The sequence below is a fragment of the Sciurus vulgaris genome (genome assembly GCF_902686455.1).
Source record: "Sciurus vulgaris genome assembly, contig: HiC_scaffold_480_arrow_ctg1, whole genome shotgun sequence".
Lineage (NCBI taxonomy): Eukaryota > Metazoa > Chordata > Mammalia > Rodentia > Sciuridae > Sciurus > Sciurus vulgaris.
Genome location: NW_027632553.1, coordinates 17,113 through 22,816, shown reverse-complemented (window position 1 = coordinate 22,816; position 5,704 = coordinate 17,113).

Sequence of the window (5,704 nt, the reverse complement as noted above, 5' to 3'; positions counted from 1 at the left end):
CACTTCATCCTTTTGGAATTATACAGGAAACAGGATTTCAACCAGATAGACAACCAGCAGAGGCTCTCTGCTGTAACGACATCTCCAACCCACGCCGGCGTCGTGTGGTCCAATTTCTTTTTTATCTAACCTTTACATTTCTCCTCCTCTCCATAGTGGGATACATAGTTGCTGTAGAAATGGGCCAAACTCAGAGTACCCCTTTGGCCATAGTAGTCAGCCACTTTGGGGAGGCTCAAGCCAGAGCGTGTAATTTGTCAGCTGAAATCAATAAAAAAAAAATTTGTAACCCTTTGCAGGTCGGAATGGCCCACCTTCCAAGTGGGATGGCCCCCAGAGGGAAACTTCAACCTTCCAACCATCTGAAAAGTCAAAGAGAAAGTCTTCCAATCAGGGAAAATTGACTACCCAGATCAAATTCCACATATTCTGACCTGGGAAAGCTTAGTAGACAGTGACCCTCCAACCTGGCTTTCTCCCTTCCTACCACCACCACCCTCCCCCACAACTGAAATGCTTGCCCTAAAGAAGTTAGGCTCCTCAGAAAAGCCCACAGCTCCTCACCCCATTCTCCCAGAGGAAGATTCAGACCACCTTTTCTCTAACCCCCCTCCGTATATGCAAGCCCCTATTCCTCCTCAGGACCCAGGTCAGGAGGCTGCAGAAGAAAGAGAAGCTGCTGCAGCCGGAAATGAAGAAGAAAGAACTGGCTTGGAAGGGCCAGCAAGGAGAACGCGAGGCCGAGTTCAGTGGGCAGCCTACCCCTCCCAACCAGAAGCTCCAGATTCTACGATCGCTCTGCCACTCCGAGAAACTGGGCCGCCAGACAACGCTGGCAATACCCAGCTTCAATATTGGTCCTTCTCTAAGAGCGATTTATATAATTGGAAGAATCAAAATGCTAAGTTTTCTGACAATCCTAAAGACTTAATTTCCCTTTTAGATAGTGTCATATTTACTCACCAGCCTACTTGGGATGACTGTCAGCAGCTACTCCGGATCCTGTTTATGACCGAGGAGCATGAAAGAATCCAGATGGAAGCCAGAAAGTTGGTCCCAGGGGACGACTGACAGCCCACTGTAAACCCTGACATAATTAATGCTTCTTTCCCCTTGTCCAGGCCGCCACAAGATGAATGGGACTACAATACGGCTGAAGGTAGGGAGAGACTCCGGGTTTATCGCCAGACTCTAATGGGGGGTCTCCGGGCTGCAGCTCGTAAGCCCACCAATTTGGCCAAGGTATACTCAGTAATGTAAGAAAGGCAGGAATCACCCTCAGCTTATTTAGAAAGATTAATGGAAGCATTTAGACAGTACACTCCTATGGATCCAGAGTCACCTGAGAATCAGGCAGCAGTAGTGATGAGTTTTGTTAACCAGGCAGCACCGGATATAAGGCGTAAGTTACAGAGAATAGAGGATTTAGAAGGGAGAAGTATTCAAGACTTAATGAGAATAGCCCAGTGGGTATTCAACAACAGAGATGCCCCAGAAGAAAAACAGCTTAGGGATACTAGGGAAATGACTAAAGCATTAGCAGTAGCAGTGCAGGGCGGAAGGACAGAGAAAGAAAGAAACAGACTCCCGAGCAATCGGCCACCACCTGGGGACTCCAGGGCACATGAGCTGGGTCAGAATCAGTGCGCCTACTGTAAGGAGGAAGGTCATTGGGCTAGAGAATGCCCTAAAAAAAGAAACCACAGATCTAGAGATGGTAGAGGAACGACTAGGAGTTCATCAGTCCTGGTCACCCGAGATGAAATGCACAATTAGGGGCGATGGGGTTTGGAACCCCTCCCCGAACCCAGGGTAACTCTGAAAGTGGAGGGGACTCCAGTGCAGTTTTTGGTGGATACAGGAGCTCAATATTCAGCTTTGACTGACCCTCAAGGAAAGATTTCAACAAGCACCTCGTGGGTACAAGGGACTACGGGGATTAAAAAGTGCCCCTGGACGACCAAAAGAACAGTAGACTTGGGAACGGGAAAAGTTTCCCACTCATTCTTAGTCATACCCGACAGCCCCTATCCCTTGCTGGGAAGAGATTTATTAATCAAAATCGGGGCCCAAATTCATTTTCATCCAGAAGGTGCCCAGGTAACAGATGGACAAGGGAAGTTGTTACCTATGCTAACTCTTACTTTGGAGGATGAGTATCGGCTACACCAGCAGCCGCAATCCCCTGATAAAAACATTAAAGACTGGGTACAGGGGTTCCCAGATGCTTGGGCAGAGACTGGAGGAATTGGGCTAGCTAAACATCAGCCTGCCCTCTATATAGAGACAAAACCAGGAGCTAACCCCGTTAGGGTTAAACAATACCCCATGACCAGGGAGGCACGGACAGGAATGACCTCCCACATCAGGTGACTGCTGAACCAAGGGATACTACGACCTTGCCGGTCGACATGGAACCCCCCCCCCCCCCGCTTCCAATACGGAAGCCCAACTCAAATGCGTACCACCCAGTACAGGACCTAAGAGAGGTAAACAAAAGGGTGGCGGACATACACCCTACTGTGCCTAATTCGTATACACTTCTGAGTGTGCTTCCACCTTAGAGACAATGGTATACAGTGCTGGATTTAAAAGATGCCTTTTTCAGCTTGTCTCTAGCTCCAAAAAGCCAAGAGCTATTCGCCTTTGAATGGACGGACATTGGTATGGGTATCAATGGACAACTCACCTGGACAAGATTGCCGCAGGGATTCAAAAATTCTCCCACCTTGTTTGATGAAGCTCTACATGAGGACTTGGGTGAGTTTAGGAAAAATCATCCCAACCTAACCTTGTTACAATATGTAGATGATCTCCTTGTAGCCGCTGAGAACTGGGATGAATGCATCCGAGGAACAGAAAATTTACTCCAGACACTGGGCAACCTGGGATATCGGGCATCAGCAAAGAAGGCTCAAATCTGCAGACCTGAGGTAACGTACTTGGGCTATCTCTTAAAGGGAGGAAAACAATGGTTAACTCAAGCCCGAAAAGAAACTGTTCTAAGAAACCCAAAACCTCAGTCCCCACGTCAAGTAAGGGAATTCCTTGGGTCAGCTGGCTTCTCTTGACTATGGATTCCAGGGTTTGCAGAATTAGCCAAACCACTGTACAAGGCCACAAAAGACAAGCAGCCCTTTAATTGGACAATAGAGGCAGATAAAGCATTTCAACAAATCAAGGATGCCCTCTTGTCAGCCCCGGCCCTGGGACTCCCCGATGTTATTAAACCATTCTTTCTCTATATAGATGAAAGTAAAGGGATAGCAAAAGAAGTCTTGACTCAATACCTAGGCCCCTGGAGGAGACCAGTAGCATACCTGTCAAAAAAATTGGACCCGGTGGCTGCAGGCTGGCCCCCATGCCTACGTATGATTGCTGCCACAGCCCTAATGGTAAAAGATGCTGATAAATTGACTATGGGACAAGAATTACATGTGATTACTCCACATGCTATTGAGGGAATCCTGAGACAACCACCAGATCAATGGCTCAGTAATGCTCGGCTCACACATTATCAGAGCCTATTGCTTAACCCTCCCAGGATTATTTTTCAGGCACCCTCAGCTCTCAATCCTGCTATGCTGCTGCCTGACCCTGACCTGGACATACCCGTACATGACTGCTCAGAAGTCCTAGCCCAGGTTCATGGGCTTAGAGAAGACCTGCAAGATCATCCGCTGCTTGATGCAGATGCAGTGTGGCTCACGGATGGGAGCAGCTTTTTACATCAGGGTCAAAGGTATGCAGGCGCAGCAGTAGTAACTGAGACAGAGGTGATCTGGGCTGAGCCCCTACCAATAGGCACCTCTGCCCAGAAGGCAGAATTAATAGCTATGACTAAGGCTCTGACGATGGGAGAAGGCAAAAAATTGACCGTATACACGGACAGCTGTTATGCCTTAGCAACTGCCCATATTCATGGGGCTATTTACAGAGAAAGGGGAATGCTAATAGCAGAAGGGAAATCTATTAAAAACAAGGAAGAAATTGTGTCCCTGATAGACGCTCTTTGGTTACTCAAGAAATTGGCTATGGTACACTGCCCTGGGCATCAAAATCCAACTGATCCAGTATCTAGGGGCAATTGTTTAGCAGATAAGATGGCACGAGAGATAGCCCTTCAGAGAGACTTGATTATGGTTGCTCAACTCCCAGACTCTGGCCCTCGAACCCTTCCAAAAGACCCAACCTACACAGAAGAGGACTTATCATGGATTCGCCAGCAGCCACAAGCCCAATGCTTAGACGGATGGTGGAAAAACTCTGAAAGCCGGATAATACTTCCAGAACTGTTGGGACAGAAAGTGTTGTGCAGGCTCCACCAGACCACCCACCTGGGGATAAGAAAATTACAGGACTTGATGCAGCAAGCAGGAATTAGAATTAAGGGTGTGCAGAATAAGATAGAACAGATTGTCAAAAGTTGCAGGGTTTGTAAGTTAACAAATGCAGGATATAGTAAGTGGGAATCAGGAAATAGATTAAGGGGAGAAGGCCGGGGGCATATTGGGAAGTTGATTTCACTGAAGTAAAACCTGAAAAATATGGGTATAAATATCTATTAGTCTTTGTAGATACTTTTTCAGGATGGGTCGAAGCCTTTCCCACCAAGCGAGAAACAGCGCAAATAGTGGCTAAAAAGATTTTAGAAGACCTCCTGCCAAGGTATGGATTTCCTGTAATGATAGGGTCGGACAATGGGCCAGCGTTTACTTCCCAGGTAAGTCAGGGACTGGCTACAGTACTTGGGGCAAATTGGAAACTACATTGTGCTTATCGACCCCAAAGCTCAGGACAGGTAGAGAGAATGAACAGAACTTTAAAAGAGACCTTAACTAAATTAACCATGGGGACTGGCGGTAACTGGGTAGCTCTCCTTCACTATGCCCTATATCGGGTGTGTAATTCTCCATACAAGATGGGACTCACACCTTATGAAATCATGTTTGGGACCCTACCTCCAATACTCCCTAATCTGACTGAGCGGCTCCTAAAAGAAGAAAATGTAGATGATTTTGAACTTTTATTTTCCCTCCAGGCCCTGCAGAGGGCCCACAGAGAAGTTTGGCCAAAGCTCAGAGGCCTGTACGAGTCAGGCCCGCCTCCTGTTCCTCACAACTTCCACCCGGGGGACTGGGTTCTAGTGAAGAGACACCGACAGAGTTACCTGGAACCTCGGTGGAAGGGCCCCTACATGGTCATTCTGACTACACCCACCGCTCTCAAAGTCGACGGCGTCGCCTCCTGGATTCATCACACCCACGTCAAGCCGACTGAACCCCTTGTTGACATTGTGCTTCCTGCCCTAGATGACTCAATGTGGAGAGTGGACAGGTCCAAAAATAACCCACTAAAGATCAAGCTTTGCCACCACCGACTGTGATTATGTTCTTACTTTTGCTTTGTTATTTTGCCCTGGCCACAACCGCGGCTGTGGCTCCAGTATTTGGAGCCACCAACCTCAGCCCACATCAGCCTTATGAAATCACCTGGGAAGTAACCAACCAGGCAGCAAGAGTTCCCAACCTGACTGTTACTGAATACCACCCTTTATGGACATGATAGCCTGACCTGCAAGTAGACCTTTGCACTTTAGCAAATGGGGCTTTTCGGTGGGAACAGGCACTATTAGCATTAATGAAGAATTACACCTAAGTAAACAGGCCCTTTCAGATACAGTAAGTGGGAGAACAAGGAGATT